The sequence below is a fragment of the Alexandromys fortis genome, unplaced genomic scaffold, assembly GCF_014885135.2.
Source record: "Alexandromys fortis isolate MF-2015 unplaced genomic scaffold, M_Fortis_MF-2015_v1.1 scaffold_67, whole genome shotgun sequence".
NCBI lineage: Eukaryota > Metazoa > Chordata > Mammalia > Rodentia > Cricetidae > Alexandromys > Alexandromys fortis.
Window position 1 is genome coordinate 5,972,590 of NW_026067945.1, and position 25,766 is coordinate 5,998,355.

Genomic DNA, 25,766 nt, shown 5'->3' on the forward strand with positions numbered 1-25,766 from the left:
TCGATCTAATAACTGCTTATTAAGCACTTAAATAATCAATACAGTGGTTTTGCTAAAGTGACCCAATCCCGTTGCAGAGAATTTGGCACTTTCTGTTTCGATATGAGGCAAGAATGTGCCTCCATGAATAATTGGCCGTTGAAGATATGCCAGCTTCATTCCGGGTGGAAAAATTCAATTTGGCACTAAATCCCAGGTATTGAGTGCATCCCGAATATGGTTTTCTATACATTAAAAATGATGTTGTCAAGCATGGTATGCCCAACTCATGCTTTTCTCTATTGCCGGAAAACAAGCAAAGAGGGATTAAGCAACTTGGTTACGCAATCAGTTCAACATTCTTCCTGCCAAAGCTTTGGAGGTTCTGATGTATTTCTGATTTCTACGTTGCTAATACATCTGGGATCATGGCGAGCAACTGGATGGCCAAATGGGGGATGGAAGGAAATAGGACCTATTCGACAACTACTTGCTGAGTAATGATGACGTCACTGATGGTGGTTGAGAGAAAGGACTCTGACTGGTAAGGCTATGGAGGGCTGAGGAGTCTATTGTGTTGGAGAAGGAGGGCCTCTGCCAGGATGGATCTGCAGTTCCGTACTACCCAAGGAATATCTCCACTCCACGGGAACTCTGCATGTCCTTCATCAGCATCAAAACAGAAGGAAAAGGTCTGCGTTCCCATCCTTCCACACTTTCCCCTTAGGGGTCTTATTTATCTTCTTCTGTCACCAACACAATTTGTACTTCATTCTCTCTGGCTTGCTTTCTCGGGGCTCTTGGCTGACTTTGGACACTTAGCTGTTCTTGCGTGTATTGCTCCCTGTGCCCTGATCCTAAGTAGGGAGTTCCCAGACTCTGGTAAATTGACAGCTGGTCACTCTCAAGACTTTCTTCTCACTAGAAACAGAACCCAATGGAAACAGAAAGGGAGAGGGAAGAGGAAAAAGGAGAAAACGATGGAGATGGAGAGGCCAAGAGCTAAGGGGTCTCTTTGTGAGTTTCTCTTGCTCCCCAGCTCAGGCTGTCGCTCCCTCCAAGGCTCTCTCTTTCAGAATCTACTGCATTTTTCTGTCTCTGGATATTCATGACTTTGATGACGACCTTTCTGTTTCTAATGAGCTCTTAGTTACCCCAACGTCGGCTAGACACAGATGAACCTGCATTGCTGGATGCTAAATCTGGGCCATTAGATGACCCAATTCACTGTAGTTTATATAATGGGAATACTATTACAGGTTCAACTGGGGTCTTTCTATAAAACTTGAGAACTCATCCCAATGAACTTTTCAGATATCTCTTAGGTCTACAGCCTAGCCAGGTTATTTCTGCCTACTTGTTCTGTACCCCTGTGTTTAACCAACTACCAATGGAAATAATCAAAGGGAACAGTGATTGTAATGATTGGAAACACAGTTTGGGGTGATTTCTCTTAACAGTACAGTATAATTATTTGCATACTGTTTCTGTTTTACTAATTAGCATGACTAATATGTGAATGATTTCAAGTATCCTAGCAGATGCACATAAGTTACACCTAAAAGAGATGCTCTTTTATAAAGAACTTGAGCATCTGTAGAGATTGGTAACCAAGGCGGGTACCCAGGACATTTTGTTTGTTTTTGTTTTTTGAGAGAGTTTTATTTTTTAGCTTTGTTGTCTATGTAGCTCTGGTTGTCTTGCAACTTGGCAAGTAGACCAAACTGGCCTCAAACTCACAGAGCTCTGCCTGGCTTTATCTCCTGCATGCTGGGATTAAAGGCATGAACCACCATGCCAAGCATAGGGAGAGGAGTCTTTTGTAAATTCCAGAGATGATATGACCAGCAAGAGCAGAACACACTGCCCTGGTACTTTCAGCCTCCTATTTATGTAAAAACCAAAACCAAAAGAGCCCTTTCCTCTATCAGCAAAAAGACAATAGAATTCCCTTTACTTATAGGTTCTGAATCATAGTGTATTTCTCGTTTTGGTCTACAATTCTAGCCATTACTCACTGTGTCATGAAATCCCTTTAAACATAGGTTCATTCCTTCCTTTCTTCCTTCCTTCCTTCCTTCCTTCCTTCCTTCCTTCCTTCCTTCCTTCCTTTCTTCCTTCCTTCCTTCATTTCTTTCTTCATCCCTTTCTTCCTCCCTTCCTCCCTCCCTTTCCCCTCTCTCTTCTTCTCTCCCTTTCTTTCTAGTCATTATCCTAACACATGTGATTTACTCACTACTCTATATTATTAGATTTATTTCCAGCTCCCTTATCTTTCATGCTTCTACTGTCTCTATTTAAGTCAGTATTTCAAATTACCCACTAAAATTCTTTTCCCAAGACATGGGTCACTTAGGAATTTACCCTTGAGCTTCATTGCCTTCACCCTACAACTCCATCTTATACATTCTCTTACAGCTACAGCTACACTCCTGACTCTTCTAAGCTGGACTTTTTTTTTTTTTTTTTTTTTTTTTTTTGGCTCGGAGCCCCCCTGACATTCCTCAGTGCCTAGAGATGTTTAGATTTTACCAAGTTAAATCCCTTGAATGAAAGGTTTTTCCTAAGAAAATGTTCCCTATTAAAGAAAAATCTTCCATTTACGGTATTCAATTTTTTGTGTTTTTTTTATTTGTGTTCAGTAACATGGCATGTTTTCATCCTCTCTATTTTTCACTAAATGAAGGACATTAGCAGCCCAGATTGATTATCTAACTGATATTGTATTGTTTTAAAAGGTCGACTGCCTTCTGACTCTTTTCTACGCAAGCCTGCCGTGATATTGTACCTTTGAAGCTGACCACAACATCACACACACCCCTTTTTGGGAAGTCATTCGAGGAAGGTAGACCATAAATAGACCAGAACCCCTGAAATATCCCGAGATCCCCTGCAGTAAATCAAGCTGTCTGCAACAAGAGAAAACACATCCATGTAGGGCGCGAAAATTCGTTTCTGTGAACAACCACGTTCAAAACAAGTATTTGCGGGTACTGGTCACATTCTAACTAGACTGCTTCTTCCTTTATTTCGAAGTGTCCAAACTTTCATTCCAGTGGGATGGGGCCTACCTCAGCTCTCCGCAAGCTTTCGATTTAGCCGTGATATCAGAGCTGGCATGACCGACGGCAGCTGTTAGTGCTGCGCAGGCCTATCATTTGCTGTTGACAGGCATTAATAAAAGCCTAATTTGAGGAAATTATGAAAACCCAACTCATTATGCAATCTGGTTTATGTTTTGGCATGTGGCAATCATTGTCTTGATAGCCGAGAAACCTTCATTTCCAGAACTTTATGGCCTATTCTGCCGTTGCAGCCCCCAGCCAGAGCCCCTCAACTCGCCCACGTGTTTGATCTTCTAATTGCCTCAAGACATCCACAGGCTTGCTTTACAACGCAGCAGGCCTTGCCTGGGCTGTGGTGTGATGTACACCGGAAGCCAGCCTGGCCATCAGAAATAGGTATTTGGCTATTACAAGAAACTTAATTCTGACCTGTCTATCAAGAGCGCGCACCTGAAATCCTCCCCGCTCCCACCCTTAACTCATTCCTTATGGCCTCCTTAGATTCTCAAAGAACACATTTGTGAAGAATTGGCCTCACCCACTGGCCTTTGACTGATGTCATAAGAGCTTCTAGATACATGGTGATGGGAAAGGATGACTTCAAGAAATCTGTAAGTCTGTGTATCTTTCATCTATCAATATCTATCTGTCCATCTATCTGCCTATCTATCTATCTATCTATCTATCTCTAAATCTATCAGCTCTTAATATCTATCTATTATCTATCATCAATATATATCAATATATATATACCTTTCTATCAATCGTCCATCTATCTATCTATCTATCATCTATCTATCATCTATTTATCATTTACTATTTGTGTGGGTCTTATCTTTTTCTTACTTGTCACATGATATTAGTAAACTGCCCCACCTTACTCTCTTTCCTTACCCTTCCTTGCCTTCCTCATTCATCCTCTTTGGTCTCTTTCTCTTCTGGTCTCAGTTGGTCCTTCCCTTTCACATTCACTCGTCTTTCTATTTTCCTTTGAGGCATGCACTTGCTCCGTACCCAAGGCTGACCTTGAACCTTAGCTCTATGAGTGTTGGGCTTAAAGGTAAGTTCCATGATGTTATTTTAAAAATATAGATATTTTAAGTCTCCAAGCAGTAAAGATGAACACAATGTTACATCTGTATGAAGTCAGTTGGATCAAGAGTCACACTGGAAAGTGAGGAGCCAAACTGGTCTCCCCTGCCCAGCGACAGTGAATTCATCCCTTCCTGGTGAATTGTCTGCAAATCAAGAGAGAAAGCCATTCTGTTCTTTCAGTCTCCATGTTCCACCTTGGGATATTTATTCCTGTGATGCGAGTCGGGTCCTACCAGTACTGGGGAGGCTGGGAAGAATCTTGGAAAAGAAAAACATTTTCAGCTTCATTTATTTACCATGATTTGGTGGCCATATTTCACAACATGTTAAGGCACCAAGGTGGGAATCACATTAAAAATTCAGCTTTGTATGTGTATAGATTTCACGTAAAATGTGTGCACTGAAGTGTGTGCTTTGATGCACCGTGAGTCATACATATCATCAAAAGTTGGAACGTTTCAGTTATGTCCCCGGTTAATGTCTTTTACATCTTCATAGGATAGGCAGTAGTGGCTCAAGATTAGTAGTGTCTGCTTCCTTGTGTCTGCTGCCTTTGCCTCAGCATCTGGTCTTGAGATGCAGCCGTTTATCGGTCCTTTATCCTTTTCTCTTGTTGAGTGCTATTTCATTGAATGATAGCTGTGCATCTGTATCCTGTAGCCTGTTGATGAGCACTTGGGCTGTTCCTTGCTATGACTGTACATCGTCACCAGGAACATTCCATAAAGACTGGCTGGGCACATGTTTCTTTTCCTTTTCCCTAAACACCTAAGAGTGAATTGCAGAGTTAGGCAGTAAGTGTGCACTTAACTTCCAAAGGAACCGCCGTCTCCTTCCCGAGTGCTTTTTCTATAGCTGCTCAGTTCTATGAGAGCACTTGCTGTCATCAGTCTTAAAAACAGACTTTTCTAGTGTGCGAATAAAGGAGCCCCTGATTATGGTTTTAATTTGTGTTTTCTGAATGCAAGCTTTTTGACATGAGTTCTGATATTGAATATTTCATTTATTTTTGTGATGTATCTTTTTCTCACCATTTGGCTTTTTTTATATTGCTGTTTTGGTTGTTTCCTTCCTTCCTTCCTTCCTTCCTTCCTTCCTTCCTTCCTTCCTTCCTTCCTTCCTTCTTTCCTTCTTTCCTTCCTTACAATGAATTGGCCTTTTCATTATTCAATACATATAAGTTTTTTATATATGTTCTCTGTTATCTATATGTATTTGAAATATTTTCACCAAGCATCCAATGCTACTCATCATCATTTAAAAACACAATTTCTGTCCAACTACCTCCTTCTTTGAGTATGTTCTGAACTTAAGGTTAGAGAAAAGCTACATTTGAGCTTTGACAAGAAATGACGGGATTTGTTATTGGTCTTAAAAGAAGTTGTAGCATGGTTAATAAAAACCCAGAGACAGATAGATACTGGGGTTCAACCTGAAGGTCAGAAAAGCAAAACAGCAGGCCACTGGCTCTTACCTCTACCTCAGTCCAAATGGTGGTACTACCTCCAGGAATCCTCACAATGAGAGAGTGTCTGAGAACTGTCTCCTGCCGACTTATATTCCTCTCTAGTGCTGGGATTAAAGGCATGCACCACTACTGCCTGATTTCTATGGCAAACTAGTGTGGTTACTGGGATTAAGGGTGTGTGTCACCACTGCCTGGTCTACAAGGCTAACAGGGTGGCTATTTTACTCTTTGATCTTTAGGCAAGCTTTATTTATTAAAATACAAATGAAATATCACTACAGAAGTCACCCAGATTTATAGATTTTTATCTCTCCTTCTGCCTACACGGTAGTTTTCCAGCCATTAAATTCTTCGATTTGAAGTAAAGTTTTCATGTTTTGTACGCAGGCCTGAGTATTTTTTGTTAATACGTAACTGATTTTCTTCTGTATTCTAATTGCTATGTTGGAATGTTGGTTATTCTTGAACAGTTCTTGCTTCATTTTGGACAAATCAAGTCATTTTTGAGCAATAACCCCCAAATAGAAAGAGCTGAAGAAAATAAACATCTATTTTTTTTTAATCACAGTAGAGAAGTGCTCAGCAGGTGGGTGCCACCCACTGGGGAAGCTGCCCACTGTGTATCTGCTCTGGGAGCTAGTTGAAACCATCGCAAATGGTTTCTGCTTTCCCGTTAGCCAGGTAAAGCTCAATTGGAGAATCGATTGTTGTTAAGTAGAAAGCTTGGTCCTGAAAGCGGACTTCTGCCAAACCCCTTTCACATTACATGGCCAGATCTAGCCACACACCCACAATAGACATCAAAGGAGACAGCAGTGCGCTTTAACACGCAGCAGTGGAGAGAACGGAGTAAAGATGTCACGTCTGCCATCTTTATTTCGATATATTGATAATTCTCTCGGAGGTATAACATGTTTTATTAGAGTTTTGGAGCATAGTGCTAGGGAGTTGTTCCACATTATTTCAACTAATGTTCTGGCCAATTTAAAGACAAAATTATTTTGATTACTTGTGACAATCATGGACACGCTGATTTTAGCTTAAACTTTTATTTCAAGCGAGTTTGTGTCAGCTTCACTATGATGTGATATAGGAAGTAAAAACTAAAAGGAAGCTTCAAAAGAATTATAAACAGGCAGCTTTGAAATTACCAAATATTCCAAACAAGTAGTCAAAATCAATTACTATCCCCACCTGGTCTTGCTTCTACTGGTGATGATTCTGGTAGGTGTTTTACATTTAATGATCTTTGTGTTCAGTGACTTATATTCAGTTATTTTGTAATTTAATTGGATTATATGATTAATCTAATGGGTGTACAAAATAATGTTTCTATTACTGTTAGTAATCTAGATGCATCTGGAATTTCTCTTGCTAGTGCCAGTCTTGTTAGGTTTTAAGTTATTGTGTTTCTCTTTCAAAAAGTGAATCGAGACACTTCCTGTTATTCTCAGATTCTGAAATAGCAAGCAGTGTCTGGAGAAATTTAAAACAAATTCAACTGCAAGGTCATCCATGCATTCTACTGGGACTCCAGTCACTATCATTTGGTCATTTCTTCCTTTATTATTTGATGCTCACATATGTATAGAAAAACTGGCAGGAACTGGTTTTGTTGATGTAAAAATACTCAGAAAACTTTCTAATCAAAAATTTTATTATATATAATTTTATAATAAAAAGAAAAGTTTGGATGAGATCTGAGTGTATATTTCTGTGGTAGACTGCTTTCCTAGAATCCTAGAATACACTGAGCCCCCCCTCTAATTAAACTACAGCATTATAGAACAAAAAGAAACAGGAAAAGAACCACTCTTTTTACATTGATTTGGCATTTGTCAGTATATTTTCTCCCCAAATAAATTCTGTGTGTGTGCACATATGCATACGATGTGCATGTGTATGTCTGTGTGTTTGCGTGTATGTCAGCACATGTATGTGTGGAAACCAGAGCTTCCTCAACAGTTGTCTGTCTTTGGAGACAGAGCCTCTCCCTAGACCCAGAGCTCGCCGATTCTGCTAAGTGGGCTTCCTGATGAGCTTTCCTGTCTCAGCCTCGCCTGCATCAGGGCTCAAGTGCTTTCATGTGTGGTTCTGGGAGTGCAAATTCAGCTCCTCAAGTTTGGGCCTTTGTCTTAGCCCTCACTCAAATCAACTATATTTTCTGTTGTTCTGCCCCACTTTTTTCTGCAAACAAATTTATTTTCATTTTTTTTTTTTAGATTATGTGTATGCCTATGTGTCTGTGTGGGAACATATGTGTAGGAACAAATGCATGTACTTTGTGGGTCCGGGGGGTCGGTTCCTCCTGGGACTTGAGTCTTAGGCTGTTGTAAGCTCCTGACACCGACGAGGGGAAGTGAACTCAGGTCCTCTGCAAAAGGGAACTCCCTTTGTAGATTTGGCTGGCTTTGAACTCATTGAGCCCTACCTACCTCTGCCACGCAGGTGATAAAATGAAAGGAGCACGCCCCCCCCCTTTCTGGTTTATTTTATATGTCTTAAATTCAAGTTACCATGAAGCTGTTCTAAGAACACATAGACTCGAATGGATTGAGCTTCCCAGAAATAAGAGGGAGAAATGAGACATAAGACATCCTTTCAATGTATATGAAAAATCAGAAAGAAACATACAAATTAGAGAAAGATATTTTAAATTCAAGAAAATGGTAAATGAAAGCCATTTATTTTTATTTAATGTGCATGAATGATTTGCCTGAATGTAGGTACATGTGTGTGTTTGTGCATGTACTTCGGGCATCCTTGGCATCCACAGATGTCAGAAAAAGGGCACAAGAGCCCTTACAACTGGAATTACAGATGGTGGTGAGCTGCCACAGGGATGCTGGGAACTGGACCCAGGTCCTCTCCAGGGCTCTTAGTCACCCAGCTTTCTCTGTAGTTCACTGCGGAAATCATTTTTTTTCCTGATATGAAGGAAAACTTGCTGTCTGTATCAATATGCAGAAGACATAGGTTGGCATTTAAGTCTGGTTTAAATGATAAGGTTTATAAGCAAATGACTTAGCCTGCTTTGGATATGTTTTTGCTCCCTCTCAATGAGATGCATGGGTTAGCTATTACTGTATAACAAAACTCACCCCAAGACCACTTGGATTGAAACAGTATACACTTAGTCTGTCTCATGAATATTCAAGTCATCTAGGTGGTTTTTCTGGAAAAGCCAAAGCTTCTGGTGTGTTAAGAGTTTTCTCTGCCTCCTTGAAGTGGCTGTGTTATGTACATGAGCTGGTTAGTCACGTTGTGGCTTTACTGAGGATACTGGTATCTCCTCTCTTGATGACAAACTTCTAAACTTGTCTACTTGTCAGGAGAAGAGCTGAGCACTTCTGGAGGTTTCTTGAGGTTTGGAACTGGAGCTCTATTATTCCTGTCTATTCAGGTTGCAATGCCAGCAATATTTAGGGAGTGAGGCAAGAAACTTTGAAGAATGGATGACAATCTAGAGAAAAGTTGCCTGGCAAGGAAGGGATTATTGAAGATTCTTATTTTGCCTTTTCACTATTATCGATTTGATGCATTTGATACCTTGAATTTGCTATTATGATTAGAAAAACTATAAGAATATACTAATTACCCAGGAACCCTATTTGCTAGTATCAAGTAAGTATGCATGAGTTTGCAGCTTATGATTGGAGGTGATCTTTGAAGGAAAACTGACTTGAGGGGCTGGAGAGATGACTCAGCAGATAAGAGCACTATTCCAGAGGGCCTGAGTTCAATTTTCAGCAACCACTTGTGGCTCACAACCATCTATGATGGGATCTGACTCATATACATAAAATACATAAGTAAATCTTTTATTTTATTTTATTATATATTTTTTAAAAAAGAAACTGACTTGAACCATCTTACCTAAAATTGTGCAAGTCCATCCTTTGTGAGATCCTCTCAGTTTCCGGATCAGATGATTGTCTGAGACTAAGGGCTCTGGGGTTAGGACTGACATAAGGAAATGACTTTACTGCCTCACCGGAAACGTGACTTAAATACCAGGTGTATTCATCAGCAAAGATGCTTTGCTGGCCTTGCTCAGGCCCGGGTCCCTGCAGCAAGTGTACCAGGCTCTCCCCTCCGTCTCCCTGCCTCTTTCATCTCGGATCTTACTATTCTGCTACCCATCTAATATTTTGTTTGTTTGTTTGTTTCTTTTCACATAAACCAGTTTGGCCAATGATCTCATTTTTCAGTCTCCTTTCTCATTTGTCTTTAGAAAATTCACTCTGTTAGCCCAAAAGTGCCGGAACAAGAGTCTCCTTTAAATCTAAGGAAAATGGGGAAGTGGCTTTAGCAAGAGACATGTGCTGATATTTCCTACAGCTAGGAAAGAATCTATAGTTATCCTGGTTTAAAGTTGTATACAAGTTCTCTGTACAGACGTTACTCAGAACATAACATACATTCAGTGGCTATGACCACCTCTGCAAGAACTTGCATAGAGGATTTAGGGTGGGAATGAGTTAGAGAGAAGAAAGCTTTTAACAGGAGTGAGATAAAAGAAGAAATTGGAGGAGGAGACCATGATTAAAGTACATTGTATACGAGCAAGAAACTAACTGGCAAAAATAAATAAATAAATAAATAAATAAATAAATGTATACAACTTTAAACTGTGATAGCTACAGATGTTCATATTTTATGTATGTATGGTCATTATTGCAACAGCATGTTATATCCAGAGGATGGCATGCCATTGTACTAATCTGCATCCTCTGGATCCTCACAGCTTCCCACTCTCTCTTCTAGGCTATTCCCTAGGCCACAGAATGGCCAGCAAAGAGTTTCAAATATCTTCATCTTTGTGGCACTCTCTTCTGCCCTTGGAGAATGCCCTTAATTTTGTGCAGGCCACCTGCTGATACTGCCTCATGTACTACAGATGCTCGGAGAAGAACGAATTATTCTCAATGTTTCATAGAGCTTCCCCATAATGTGTTTATAGTTTTTTTTTTCCTAAGTCAAGCATATTGAGCGAATTTCTTGAGCTCCTATATTTGGTCCATGAAAGAACAAGAGTGATAGGTGTTAGAAAGCTTCTCAAGGAAGGAAATGAGTGATTAGCCAGTGAAGCAAGAACTCCTAGCCATGCCGCTTCTCCTCCAGGCCAGGCTGCTGCAGAAGCCTGACTCATCCCTGGTAACTAGGGAGATACAGCACATCCATAGGAAGAAACCAGAGAATGTCCAGATAGGAAGTGCTTGCTTAGTCTGTGATTCTGATGTCTCAATTGATAGAAGAAAGCCCACATTAAACAAAATGTACCAAAGAAACTGCAGAAGATGTAGGTTCTAAGCTGTGTGAGCAATGCCCAAAGCATTCTGGTCTACCCAAGCTGTGTATTAAAACAAAATAAAGTTATGGATAAAAAAAAAACTGGACTAAGTGTCATGGAATTAGATTATGTGTCTCAGAAATAGACTGACCATCCACAAAGCATGTAAAATTATTTATTTTCTTATTTTTCTGATATATAATAGTCCCTGGAATCCTTATTCCCATTTACTGCTCTTATTCCTCTACATACATAAGACAAAGCATGCAATTGCAATCTCTTACAAAGATCTGAACAAGTTAATAAAAAAAATCGACAAGTTCTTTTATTGAAGGCAGTCTAACCTAAGAGGTTTGGAGGAGGGGAGTGTCAGAACTCAATAGCCCATTCAGCATTGAAATGGGAACACTGAGGCTACTCTTTGGATAAATTCATGCCAGATTTGGCCTGCAGCTCTTGCCGGGCAGTTCCCAGATGAGAACAGTCCCTTCGCCTGTGGTGAAGAAGCACGGAATAAAGCCTCTTTGAATTAGTTTCAAAATAGTGCCGCGATGCAGACAGACAACTTCGGAGGCCAAAGTGCAAGAGCATCACATAATAGCCGTCTGTTAGAGCACTCCTAGTACCACTGGGGGATATGGTTAGAGTATACATTAAAACCTTGAAAAGAAACCAGGATAAACTGGCATCAGATGACAAGCCTGACCAGCACGACAATAGTTTTTTTTTTTTCAATTAAAAAAAAAATAAAAAGTAGCTCAATCTAACGCAGGGAGGAGACTTTCCAAGAACCTCAGTGGATGTCTGAAACAATGGATAGGAGAGGACCCTAAACCTTCTGATTTTCTCCATACATACATAAGGTTTAATTTATAAATTGTTCATAGGAAAAGATGAAGAACTAATAATAAATAGAACATTTAGTGATAACAATACATTTCAGTAAAAGTTCTATCAACGTTGACTCTTAAAAAATGTGACATTATACTCATCTTTCTCTTTTTTGTAATGTCAGGGAGCGACACTTTGTGTTCAGGATGAGGTGTATAGTGTAGGCGTTTTAACGTAGCGTTAGGGTATTGTGTAAGGGTCACTTCCACGTAAGCAATGTCATATCATGGTGGCTGACTTGAGAACCAAGATGGCTACTGAATCCTGAGTGTGAGGGTAGCATAAACAATGGAACCACAATGGACACAAGAGTAATTTATCTTCAGGGCAAAATGGAGAAGAATTTCAATGCATGACTTGGAGTGGCCCATCACTGATAAGGTGCAAATGGTCTCTTTCTGCGATTTTCATTTCATATCTTTGAACTATGGTTGACTATTGATAATCCAGAGAGCCAAACAACAGATAAAGGGTTGCTACTACAACAAAGATAAGTAGAAAGTTGGTATGCGACTTACACTTACATATAGTATCCCTATACAAACTCAACGGATATAGTGTGTTTGTATGACAGTGGATACATTACAAAAACACATCCATCCTGCTATGTATAGCGCACAAAATAGAGCTTACAATAGCTGGCCTTAGCTGTAAAAAAAGAAACCTGTATATATTTACTGCATATAACAAACAAATATAATGCCTTGCATAGTTATCAGTCATGGGATAGTTACTCAACATCCACTCTCTTTGCCTTTTTCAGGAATGTGATATCTGGTTATCAACCCTAGGTAGATACTATGGGTATAGTAAAACTCTTAGACTTGTTTCTCTGATATAATTATGGCTGTATATTTTTTTAAGCAATATCTCTCTACTCTCTGTCCCAGCCTAACTATCTAATCTCTGATAATCACCATTCTGCCCTATTTTTAGATCCACATGGGTGAGATCTTGGGCCATTTGTCTTTCTTTGTATAGATTATTTCACTTAATGCAATGCCCTCCAGATACGGCATAGTTTTCAGGACTGTAAGCACAACAGCACATACTTGTTAGACCTTTGGCTGGAGCACAGGCTTTCCTCAGTGCTACTGTGACTATGCCTGTGGATGAGGCATTGATGCTACCGAGTTGTCTAGTTGGTGGACCATCACCTACCCTTCTACTTGATTGCTTTGTGGGAAATCATCATTAAGGAATGATGAAATGGTAGCAATAATTGAAAATGTTGTTAGTCTGTGATTTAAGACCACGTACATGAGAGGCATAGCTTGTTCGTGTCCACTAGGGTTTTGGATTTCAATATGTAATTTTTAAGTATACACAATCCAGTCTCCTGGAAATGCTTTGCTTTATATTTCCACATACTGAGCACCCTCTGGAAGCATATATGTATTGCCTAAGCTGCTTGATGGGCATTTCTTTCTCTGGAGTAGAATTTCCAGAAGCTGGGCTGCCTGGAATACTGGGTCTCACTGTGTTTCAGAAGAACTCCTATTGTTTGACTTACGGGGGGGGGGGCAGATACATTTTCATGAAATAAATGGCTTTGGAATGATTTGTTTTTCACTTATGAAAAGCAAAATTGGTGATAAACATTGTCATTTATGAAAGTCTTGGGGGCACTTTCTTTCTAATTTTCAAATGCCTTCCCTGCTCCCCCCCCACCCCAAGACAGGGTTTCTCTGTGTAGCCCTGGCTGCCTGATATAGTCTAGGCTAGGATGGAACTCAGATATCTGCATATCTCTGCCTCCCAAGTGCTAGAATTAAAGACATGTGCCACCACCACCTGGCTCACATGCTCATTTTGAATGCAAAGAGCCTTCATGTGGCTTGAGCATAGTTTTATTATCTGTAGTTAAGATGTTGTTAGCTGATTGACAAGGTACCCCTGGAAGAAACGGTTCTATTTTACTGTGCATATATCTTGTTGAAACAAGGTCTTATTCCATATCCAGGCTGAGATGCAACCCTCTCCATAACTGAGACTGGCCTAGTATTTGTCTAGATGCTTCTGCGACAGCCTCATACCTGCTTGGTTACCCTGCATAAAACTCACCTTTAAAGGGTCAAAGACCTCCGCATAACCTCAGACACACTGAACCTGATTAGCAGAGAATGTGGGAATAGCCTTGAACTCATTGGCATAGGAGAAGGCTTTGTGAACAAAACATAGTTTACACGGGCATTGAGATCAACAATTAATAAAAGGGACCTCATGAAATGGAAAGCTTCTACACAGCAAGGGACACTGTAGATAGGACAAAGCCACAGCCTGTAGATAGATCAGGAAAATATTTTTGTGAACTACACATCTGAGGGAGGGAGAATATCCAAAATATATAAAAAAAAAATAAAACCTAGATAACAAGTAAACAAAAGAACCAAATTAAAGAATAATGTTCAGATCTAAACTGAGAATTTTCAAAGGAGGGAATGCAAATGAAAGAAAAGAAAGAAAAGTATGATATATGTGGGACAATGGTCCTGTACCCTGTAAAGATTTGTTATTAGTATTTTAATAAAATGCTCTTTGGCCAGTAGCCAGGCAGGAAGCTGAGGTGGGGCGATCAGGCAGGGAGTAGAGGCTGGGTAACTAGAACAGGAGAATTCTGGGGAGAGGAGTCAGTCTGCAGTTGTCAACCAGCCGCAGAGGAAGCAAGATGAGAATCCCTCACTGACAAAGGTACCAAGACATGCAGCTAACACAGACAAGAATTATGGGCTAATATAAGTTATAAGAGTTAATAAGAAACCTGAACTAGTAGGCCAACCAATTTATAATTAATGCAGGCCTCTGTGTTTCTTTGGGATTGAAGGCTGTGGGACTGGGTGGGACAGAAACCTCAGTCAACCATGGTACATTTACACATTAGAATATGGTGATATTTTGTCTGTGTTCTAACAAATAAAACTTGTCTGAGGATCAGAAGATGGAACTAGCCACTAGTTAGCCATGGAAGCCAGGCAGTAGTGGCACACACCTTTGATCCCAGCACTTGGGATCTCACACCTTTGATCTCAGTACTTAGAAGGTGAGGACAGGAAATGATATGGCTGGGCAGAGAGAGAGATAGAAGGCAGGAGGAGACAGGAGCTCAGCTTTTCAGTTTGAGGATTTCACAGAGGTAAGAACTTTAGTGGCTGGCTGCTTTTCTTCTCTGATCTTTCAGCTTTCAACACCTAATAGCTGACTCTGGGATTTTATTATTAAGACCAATTAAAATTCACACTGCTATGGAATATAACTTAGCCATTAAAAATAAAAACATGAAATTTCTAAGTAAATTGATAAAACTAGAAAAAAATACATTGTCCTAAGTCAGGTAACCTAGAAAGACAAGTATGGTATTTATTATTTGCTTATGTGTGGATGATGGATAGCTGTTAAATCAATTAATTAGCAGATTACCAAGGTATAACCTTTTATTATGATTATATAGTATCCCACTTGATCTGATCCGTGCTGCCAGAATGCACATAGGTGAAGCAACTATATACTGTAGCATGGGCAAACTGCTAATGGCTACCCTCCACGTGACTATTTCTTCCTTCAGCCACCATAAGCTGGTAAGGGACAATAGCCTCATCAGTTCCTCCTGGAGCTCGGACTAACTTGATTTTTTGCCCATTTTGTTCCAGAGCTATGGCTGCTTGGAGTTTATGCATACAAATACCTCGTGTCCAGTATCCCACAGCACTCCTCTCCTGCCTCTTCGTTGATGCTCCCTAAGCCTTGGGTAAGGGGAGATGATAAAGATGTCTCTTTTAGGCTGGAATACTCACAACCACTTGTTTTTTATCAGTTTCACCAGTATGGTTCTCCACATCAATTGATGCCCATGCAGAACCTGGTCCTTATGACTCAACTCATTTTCCCTAGAAAGCACTGATGGGCAGGTGCTGATGCTAGAGCAATTCCTGTGTGTTGCTGGCCCCATGGTCCAGGTACTTGATGGGGAATGCTTTCATCAGAGAACAAATGATGCAGAGCCATCATCTATCAGGGCCAGTGCTGGACCGAGATGAGGCCTAAACTATGCAGTCACTTAGTCTGACTATTCTGCTAACTGCAAAAGCCCATAGGGATTTTTATATATTTTTCTCATAAAGCTTCCTGACATTCACTCTAAGTTGTAGAAACTCGATTTCCTCTATAGGTAAAGTTCTGGTACTACATAAATTTCAAGTGGGAAAATGACAGCTTCATTTCCTCTAAATATGATGCTCTTGGTTATTTGTTGAAAAATATGCTCTTGTAATTTATAAATGAAAACGTTTTTTTTTGTTGGAGGGCATTTTTGCTGTTATTACTTATCCTAATAGATCTACTTAGTATCTATGGAGAGAACAGATTAATGAAGAGATGTGTGTCCCTTTGCTTTTAACTTAATTATTCAAGGCTACTAGTGAATTCGCAGATCAAAGATTAAGCCTTAATTGGTCACTTGCCTTTGCATTTTAGAGGCTGATTAATCATTTGAGGGTAGTTATATTCTTTCTATTAATATAAATATCATGCCCGTTTTCTTTGATATTTGTTCCAATGAACATTTTGAAGTATCCATCATCTGCTTGTGTGGTCTTGAAATTATATTGGTCCTGAGAGTAGCCAATATATCTGATATGGGATTCCCCTCCTGTATGCTAAAGAAGCTGCTTTGGCAGTCGCCATGTAGCTGCGGAAGGAGAAAGAGGTCATGTAGCCTCCCCAGGACCAAGAGGTAGCAAACCACACGCCACCATGGTAAAATATAAAATGATGCAAATGGGTTAATTTAAGATGTAAGTTAGTTAATAAGAAGGCTGAGGTAATAGGTCAAGTAGTGTTATAATTAATATAGTTTCTGTGTGATTTTTTTTTTTTTATCTGGCTGGCTGGGAACAAAAGTGCGGTCTCTGCTTACAAATAATGCCCAATGTGGAGTGCTAACCCACGACCCTGAGATTGAGAGTCTCATGCTCTACCAACTGAGCTAGCCGGTTGTGTTTAGACCAGGCTGGCCTTGAACTTGTGATCCTTCTGCCTCCACCTTCTTCAGCAAATCCTACCAGCATGTGCAACGTTGGGTGCCAAATTATAGTAGTATCAAAGAGTTCCACAGTAGCCCAGAATGGAGTATAACAAAGATGTATTTATTTGGGGATAAACTCACAGGAAGGGTAGTGATCCCACAGTCCTTTGCCTATACTGGGAACTGGAACTGAATCCAGCAGAAAAGGGGACCAGGTACACTTTATATCTGTACTTATAGTACATGAGACCACGCCCAATATGGGCCAGTATCTTAAAGGCTATTGGCTGAAGGAGCTCCCACAACATATATCATTAGCTCCACGATTCAGGAATTGAATGAATCGGGTGTCTTAAAGCCTATAGCTTACAAATGCTGGGTATTCATAAATATATTTGATTCTGATTAAAGAGACAGAGGACTAGACTCTCCTCAGGTATTTTTACTTTAAAAAAAATCTTGTCAGATTCAGTTACTTGCTGAAACAGGACTAATGTAGATACGTTTGCTATTAATTTGAATATTTAAGCAATCATCTCCAGAAACTGCCAAGTAGTTACTGATGTGATTGCTGAAAAGTTGCTTCTCTCAGTAAAATCAGATCACAGCACTCCACTAACACTAAAAACTAAAATATTGGTTCGACGAATGAAGAAGAGAAGACACAGTTGACCTGAAAGCCATGGAGTTAAACTGTTCATTATGGTTGTCGTGTTTGGATTTGGTATCAATTTCCAACATATGCACAAATAATCTTGTCAACACTCGAATTTATTGTGAATTTTCCCTTGATAGTCATTCTCTCTTTACTTATAGGAACTTTAAAGTTTAGTGGGACCTCAGAGACTGTGTGAGAAAAATAAAAGGATATTCCTTCAGGTCCCACACCTATAAGTGGTGGCCAAGATACAAACCTTCAACCATGATGAAGACAACAGTGATCCACACATCTCCTAAAGGGTTACCCTGTCAGGGACTGGGGGCTATCATGTTCTTCCTTCGTTACCACTGTTGCATTCACATGGTGGCTGAAAAGCGAGCAAATATCTTGGACATTGTTGTGACCTAAGGAAGTCAAATATGCTAGAACTAAAAGGCATGAAGAGGATTCATTTTTCTGAAGTTTGACAACTGAATTTTGATGATCCTTGATTTGCCAAAAATGGCACAAAAGCATCTTAACTGTTCCCTGTTATTTGAAATTATTGGTATTCACAATATAACCTTAAGAAGTAGGTCTGTACTGGGTGGTTTTGTGTGTCACCCTAACCCAAGCTAGAGTAATAAGAGGAAGGAGCCTCAGCTGAGAAAATGCCTCCTTGAGATCCAGCTTTAAAGCATTTTCTCATTTAGTGATCAATGAGAGAGGAAGGACCCAGCCCATGGTGGGTGGTGCTGTCCCTGGACTGCTGGTCTTGGGTTCTATAAGAAGGTGGTGGAGCAAGCCATGGGAAGCAAGCCAGTAAGTAGTACCCCTCCATGGCCTCTGCATCAATTCCTGCCTCCAGGATCTGCCTTGCTTGAGTTCCTGTCCTGCCTTCCTTCAGTGATGAATAGCAATGCTGAAGTGTAAGCCTAATAAACCCTTTCCTTCTCAATTTGCTTTTTGGCCATGGTGTTTCATTCCATCAATAGAAACCTTAACTAAGACAAGGTCATACTGCAGATGTGTTTGGAAGGCAAATAAGGACACAACCCTATAGGAATTTCCTTATGTCCATTAAAAATAACTACAAATGTGCTGGCGAAGAGGCTCAGCACTTCCAAGTTTGTTTCCCAGCACTAATATTGGGCCATCTACAACCACCTGTAAGTCTTCTGGACTCCTTGGGACCTAAAATTGCATGTGCATACATAAATGGGCATACACATACCAAAACACATGTACAAATAAAAGTAAAGTGGAATCTTAAAAATGAGACAGGTTTCTGGAAGTGTGTTCCCTTCCAACTTGAGTTCTTTTTTTTTGGTGTGTACTTTTTAGACAAAACTAAGTAATTTTGTAAAGTAAAATAATTCACAAAAATATTTTGGCTTTACTAATGGTTTTTTAGGACTAAAGGTTTGTATCAATAAGGGTGATATGTGTGTGTGTGTGTGTGTGTGTAGGGAAAAATTACAGAGTCAAAAAAATGTAACCTCAGCACTCATAAATTTATAATCCCGTGCATTTTGTAAGATGCTCAGGGTTTTATGAAAGAGGAGGTAATAAAAAATAAATATGAAGATTATGACCAAGATACTTTTAGAACACAATTTAGATGTTGCCTGCAATTGGATAGGGCAGGATTGTCTGTTTGATTTTTGTTCCAGAAATAATTTTTTGTTAATATGACAGAGGACAGAGCCTCTGTGCATGGGAGAGGGAGTCACTCCAGCCACCAGCACTGGAGCCATGCACCTCCCCTTAATGTCCATTAATTACTTTGTGCCAATGTAAAGTCAACATCGTGCAGGAGACACCAGAAACAGGCCAAAGTAAATGAACACACACACACATACATGCATGCACACATAAGCACCTACAAGCACATGCATATCACATTCATGCACACAAACATGAAAACACACACATCCACATTCATGCACGTATATAATGCGCACTCACATGCACACATGCACACACTTTAAGACATGAGAACGAATCTAGTCTACAACTTTAAGTCTTTACTAAAGGCATTTGGATGCCTATTCTTAATGCCTAATGATAAAAAACAATGTAGATTTTAAAAATGGACCACCAATCTCAAGAGATGCTACACCAAAAATGTACAGAGGGCAAATCATCACATGTAAGGACGTCCCACATCTCATCTTCCTGGGGGCTGCAGCAGATATACCTGCATAACTCTGAGGATGACTAAAGCCATAACTGAACAGCAAGTGCTGAACAGAACACGAAGCTGCAGGAGTCTTCACCCACTGTTGCCCATTGAAAATGCCCAGCCTCGCTGGAAGGCAGGCAGACAGTTCCTCCAAAACTAAGCATTATTATATTCGGTAGATGAATCAAGCAATAGACGTTGGAACAATTTTATTTAGCCCTCAAAATAAATAAAATTATAAAATGATAAATGAACTATCAAGAATTGAGTGGAGGGAACGGGGACTCAGATGGCCAGGTGAGATGATCTGCAAAGACTGAACGATGCATGCTTTGTATTTTACAACATCCTCCCAAAGTCAAAATTGTTGATGGGAAAAGGGGCTGCTAAGGTGGCAGGTTTAAAGATGGTCAGCTGGGGCCAAGAGGATCTTCAGGACAGGAAAAAAAAATACTCAGGTTTGGAGTCTATGACATATCTGTTTCACAGATCACAGACTCAGTCCCTCCAGAGGCAGGCCCACCTGAAGCTCGGTGTGGTTTTGAACTAGCAATGTAGGATCATGAGTTTGAAAGAATTACCATTCTGCTATGAGATTCTGACTGGGGGGTGAGGCTAGGCATGTGTGGGGGCAGAGGATACATCAAATATCTTGGTGCTTTTCACTTTGTCTGTGAACCTAAATGCACTAAAAAAAAAAGATATGTTTCCATTAGCCACCTCTTTAGAACAGGCTGAACATAAATATACAACCACAATATGTAGTTTTACGGAAATGTTCTTTGGTGGGGCTGGAAAACGTAATATGAAATCAAATAAAAAGGGAATCTAGTTTCTTATCAGTTTACGGTCCGGGGGATTTTATTCAGTTAGTCAAACTTCTTGTAGACACAATGTCCGCGGGAAGATGCTAGAACCAAATCCAAGCCAAAAGCAGACAAGGGAAGAAGGAAAAGGAAAACCGGTTAAGCGGCACCGAAGTTTTGAGACTATAGTGCAGAACTCCATTACCATAGCCTTCTTCCCCCCTCTGTGTGTGTGTGTGCTTTTTTCAATAGTATTCTCTGAAAAGCACTAGATGTAATAAAGTCAATTTAAAATTTGTTCTACCAATCTTTTGCATCTGTAATTTTCCCATTAAACGTAAATGCCCATGAGGCAAGCTATTTGCATTACATTGCGTTTGCAGTCTTTAAAACAAACTATAAATCCCCTCCTTGTTTCATGTGATTGATGCCGTGTATATAAATACCACCATAAACCTCAAAGGGGGCTAACAGTGACAGTAAATTAGAGTTTTCAAGTCTGCCAGCATCTCAGCACTCCAGCCCTTGATCTTAAGCAGCGCTGTTAACCCCCGCCTTATTGCCCTCCTGAACCTATTTTTTTCCCTTCTCTCCCCATTCTGCTTCACCCCCCCCCATCCACCCTCATTCTGATTTCCTTGGGAAACACCTTCCTGGTCATGCAGTCGCACCAGGGCTGGGGTAGGCAGTTAATTAAATTGAGGCAGCTCAGCTTGTTGGAGAGCTGGAGGCTCTGACTTGCAAGTCCTCTCTTATTTGGGATCAGGAATCTGGGGGGGGTGGGCCTTCTTTGTGTAAACAATGGGCAGCCACAGAGATACTGATTAACTGGCCCACACCCCAGGCTCAGCTGCTTTCTTGTCAACTGTCTTCTTCCCAGCACCTTCCCTTCGGGATGAGAAGGAGACAGGAGGAGGTAGTGGAGGGGAGACACAAGAAAGGAGAAGACAGAGAGAGCAGTGTCTAGCCAGAGTGTTCAAGTTCTAGTGAAAATAACCTCTCTGCCCACTCTCACTTTGCCCTCTCCTTAACCATGGAGATAGCCACCCCTTAGGAAAGCTTAGAGCAAGATAGACAGAATTGGTCACCTATGTAGGAGGACTTACTTGAGACATAAACAAGTCTCCTGGGCCTCCAAGGATCCTGAAGTCAGTAATTCATTGATGGGTATAGCTGCTGAATTCTTTCTTGTCTTTGTCTGACTGCAGGAGGACTGGATTTGGTGGCCACGAAGAAGCCAAACACATGGCCTCATGGCCTCTTTGCCTCCTGTCTCAGTGTCAACAGAGTCTTCTCTGAGCCAGCCACTGCAGGTTTCTCGACTGACTTTAAGCCATCTCTTCCAAAGCACTCTAAGTCTAATTGATTTGGGGTGCACTGAGGTTTCTCATGGTGGCTTCCGAGGCCGCTCATAAATTCTCTCCCAGTTTTCCCCAGATTAAAATGAAAATAATTGTAAAATCCCAGATGGACTTTTTTTTCCCCCTCGCTGTGTGTTTCAGATATGACTTCAAAATAGGAACGTAAATTAGTAAAGCTTCCTAGCTCATATATACAAAACTCTTGGGGAAATGGCAAGTCTTCAAGGAGAGGTAAATTATCCCTCCAGAAGGGAAACGGAAGACACCGAGGGAAAGTGGCTGGGAGGTGGGGAGGAGAGACAGAGGAAGGGAAGTGAAGGCAATGAGAGAGGGAAGCTAATTAATTAATTTAGGCTATTAATCTAGGAGAAAAGTCCTCTGACAATTCCAGCATCGGTGGTGTATCCCACATGAATATTGACAGAGACAGAAAAAAATATGTTTGGAGAAGAGTACTTAGGTGATTTCTCATTTCTTCTAGAACCCCCTAAGAACATATATGGAAGAATCCAAGAAATATTGACCCTGGGAACAAAAGTCTGCCCAACATAGAGCTCTCAAATCTTCCTTGCTCCCCTCCCCACTCCAGCCCCTGAATGCCAGGCGGGTTCCTTTCTGTCCTGTGCACTGATGACTTCTCCAGAGGCATCAGAATTCCTTAGACAAGTGCTGGTGGCAGTCCTTGTTGTGCCTGTGTTTTTTCTAAGAGTCTTCCACAACTAAGTAACGAACTGAAAACTCTCAAAGACATTTCTGTAGATATGAAAGTTAATCATTTGTGCAAAGGACTCTTTGGACACAGTTAAAGGTTTAAGAAAGGAATTGTGGGAAGGGGAAGCAGTCACTTTGAGTGTCCTATGCACACCCAACCATTCTAATTGAGATTTCTTTCTGTCAGCCTTTACAGCAACCCGCAAAGCAGTCTCATACTTTTTATTTTATTTTATGGGTTTTTTTTGTCATTAAGAGTGGGGTAATTAGTATCTAAGAAGCATCTCCAAAGCCCTAAAATTCAAAATAAGTGCTACTCTTTGGATGTTAGTTTTAAAATTTTTTTAAGTTAAATACAGATATACAAAATGTGAAATCTTTAAGACTAATCCTAGACATGTATTCCAGGATTCAGAGAACACCCGACCCGGGCCATTGACACAAGACTTTGACGTTAGATATGGGGCCCTGGCATCCCGTTACTGACCTGTGGTTAGATTTTGTGGAATAAACAGAATGAATAACTCAGACTGCATGGACATATATGTGCACATGCATTGGCTGTAAGAGATTAAGAAGCAGGGTGGTGTTGGAAGAGATAAGAGCATGTTCTTAACGTCATGTAATATTAGAAACAAGGAATGCCGGTGAAAATAACTTAGAATATAAGGTTTATTCTTAAAATCACAGGACCCTATTTAAGGAGGGATTGCCCTCTCCATGGCCACCTCTCCCTAGCTTACAAAGATCACCATGACTCCATTAGACACATCTGCTTTTCAGTCTCATTCTTTAGGTACAGGCTAAAACATGTCCATATTGTTTCCTCTTTCCTTAAAACCTGGTTCAAGGTTACATAACATATCATCTAGTTAGTTAGGGTTTCTACTGTTGTGATAAAAGACTATGACCAAAAGTCACTTGGTATGGAAATGGTTTGTTTTGCTAGTACTTTCACATCACAGTCACGGAAGGAAGACATTACAGGAACTCTAGCAGGGCAGGAATCTGGAGGCAGGAACTAACACATAGGCTATGGAGGAGTACCTCCTATTGTCTTGCTCCGTGTGACTTGCTTGGCCTGTTTTCTTATACAGCACGGTATTATTTGCCTAGGGGTGACACTGCCCAGAGTGAGCTGGGTCCTTCTGCATTCATCATCAACCAAGAAAATGCACCGTAGATATAGGCATAGCTATAGACCAATTTGGTGAGGACATTTTCTCAGCTGAGCCTCTTTCTTCTCAAATGATTCTAGCTTGTGTTAAGTCGACATAAAACTATCCAGCATCCTTGTTCAACTAAATCTAACTCTAGTGCTTTGAAGAAAGGCCTCTTCAGCTATATGACTTCAAGATTGGGAGAATTTAGTTCCTTAAATCACAGCAAGGATTGTTGGTGGAAGGGAGTTCATGTGTGTCCAACTACCTTCACACAACTATCTCATCACCGTCTCCAAAGGAACATGGTAGTGGGAATGGGATCTTGAAGAAAACAGGTGCGGCGTCCCATGGACAAGGTGTATAGGTTACGCGTCTGTTCTGTTCCTCCAGCCTCCTGGGAGCCTCCAGGGAACCTGTAGAACAGTCAAGGGCATGATTCCTTGGAATACTGTTGGTAATCTTTCTTAATATTGATACTAAGAATTGAGATTCTGAGTTGCTTTGTGTCATTTAGTACCTTTTGGTGAGAGATTATTGTTTATGAATTCAAACACATAGGAGGGGGATCATCTTTAAGGGGAACTCAAAGTTGAGTAGAGTGTTTAACTCTTCAAGGAAATATAGCATATCATTGTTTAATATATAAAAATTATGACAAGGGCATTGAAAGGCGTCCAAAGGGATATCGAAGAATGGAGGATTAGCTTACAATTTTGGTGGATTTTATTTATCAGAGGAGTCTGGATGCAGAGGTAAGACCACATAGGTAAACAGAGTCAACACTTCAATGTCTAGAAGGATTGGTTGGATTCCAGCTCCAGGGGGAGTTGTGATTGACGCTAGCGTGCTGAGCACTCGCTTGGAAATTGTTGAGAGAACTTGGTCCTTCAGGCCAGCCGGCATCTATTTGACACCACAGACCCTGCTCAGGCCATACTATATCAAAGTGTGGAGAACCAGAGGGAAAGCACAGGAGTCAAGGTGGAGGAGAGCATGAGTGAAGAAGCTATAGAGAGAACTTTTGTCCAGGATCTCAGTCAAAGGACACCCATGGATTGGAGAACGATGCGTTTTCATGAGAAGGACCCAGTGGAGAAAATAAGTGACGGCAGGGAGATAGATGGTAGGTGGTTTGCAACAACCTCTAAACACAGCACCAGACAGAGAATGGAGGTGTAAGAGAGGATAGAGGGGTGAGGGAATGGGTAGGTCAGGGGCTCTTTCTCTTTCAAGCCAGAGCTCTGGTGCCACCCGGAAGGTCACACCAGTCACCTTGGTAACTTGATGAGTTGACTTGGCCAAGTGAAGCTGTGGAAAACAGGAGGAAACGGTACTCCATCCTCGGGAATCACACAAACCAAACCATTCTTTCAGAGATGGGAATGAAGGTCTATTGTTATCCACATCTGACTTTTCAGGGAAAACTTAGGATCTATGTTTTTATTTGAATAACCTTGATAGTAAAATGTTGACTATTGATTTACATATCAGATGTTTTGTTATAGGTGCATTAAGAGGAGGAAGGAAGTGGAGGAGATTCTGATTAACTTCCTTCTCTATTTTCTCTCTCTCCCTCCCCACCCTCTGTCTCTAGTGTGTGTGTGTGTGTATTTGTGTGTCATTCCTGTCATTGAAGATGGGAATCAAATCTAGGGTCTTGCTCCCACCAAGTCTGTGGTTTATCACCAAGTCCAACCCCAGCTCCTATTTTACGTGGATGGATTTCATCCGGCATCAACGACAAAGTGATGATGAAAGCTTTTTATCGCTAATGGGGAAAACCAAACAAAAATTTCCAGTTTTCTTCTGTGAAAGATTTGTGAAGCTATTGTTTGTGGTTCCTTATTAATTTTCTAACTGAAATTGAAGAAGACGTATTGCACAGTGGAAATAAAATCTTGAAAGTAATGCGCATAACCAAATGTCCATGTTTTGACTCTGCTATCGTTCCGAGAGTTTCTTATTTTTTGCAGTTGTAAACATTGTGTGTGTGACACTGACTTGCTTGTAGTTGGTACTTAAAATTATCCCTGCTTTATTGTCGGTGCTAAAACAACTACTTCTGATTTATATTATTTTCTTTTATGGG

At 40.6% G+C, this 25,766-nt stretch overlaps 1 long non-coding RNA gene across 3 annotated transcripts; it reads left to right on the top strand.

Moving 5' to 3' along the window:
* Window positions 1-25,437, top strand: LOC126505956 (uncharacterized). Of its 3 annotated transcripts, XR_007593031.1 has the most exons (7): window positions 1-671; window positions 2,718-2,969; window positions 3,296-3,440; window positions 3,546-3,655; window positions 4,040-4,104; window positions 15,439-15,536; window positions 25,272-25,437. It is a non-coding gene; the product is annotated as an uncharacterized lncRNA (long non-coding RNA). The 3 variants fall into 3 exon arrangements; XR_007593032.1 differs by lacking the exons at window positions 15,439-15,536; window positions 25,272-25,437 and adding an exon at window positions 10,375-10,937; XR_007593033.1 differs by lacking the exons at window positions 15,439-15,536; window positions 25,272-25,437 and adding an exon at window positions 9,842-10,359.
* The last annotated feature ends 329 nt before the right edge of the window (window positions 25,438-25,766 follow it).